The sequence below is a fragment of the Salvelinus sp. IW2-2015 genome, unplaced genomic scaffold (genome assembly GCF_002910315.2).
Source record: "Salvelinus sp. IW2-2015 unplaced genomic scaffold, ASM291031v2 Un_scaffold2481, whole genome shotgun sequence".
NCBI classification, from domain to species: domain Eukaryota; kingdom Metazoa; phylum Chordata; class Actinopteri; order Salmoniformes; family Salmonidae; genus Salvelinus; species Salvelinus sp. IW2-2015.
Window position 1 is genome coordinate 91,597 of NW_019943799.1, and position 572 is coordinate 92,168.

Genomic DNA, 572 nt, shown 5'->3' on the forward strand with positions numbered 1-572 from the left:
TCTCTGACAGTCACTTCTCTAGACTAACACTCCTCTCTCAGCAGAACACACCACTGGTTCTAGACCACACTCCTCTCTCAGAGCAGACACTACAGGGTTCTAGACCACCACTCCTCTCTCCAGAGCAGACCACTACAGGGTTCTAGTCACACTCCTCTCTCCGAGCAGACACTACAGGGTCTAGTCCACACTCCTCTCTCCAGAGCAGACACTACAGGGTTCTTAGTCTCCACACTCCTCTCTCCAGAGCAGACACTACAGGGTTCTAGTCCAACTCCTCTCTCCAGAGCAGACACTACAGGGTTTCAGTCCACACTCCTCCTCCCAGAGCAGACACTACAGGGTTCTAGTCCACACTCCTCTCTCCAGAGCAGACACTACAGGGTTCTAGCCACACTCCTCTCTCCAAGCAGGAGACTACAGGGTTCTAGTCCACACTCCTCTCCTCCAGAGCGAACACTACACGGGTTCTAGTCTATCCACTCTCTCTCTCCAGAGCAGCAATACAGGGTTCTAGTCCACACTCCTCTCTCCAAGCAGAGCACCTACAGGGTTCTAGTCCACACTCTCTG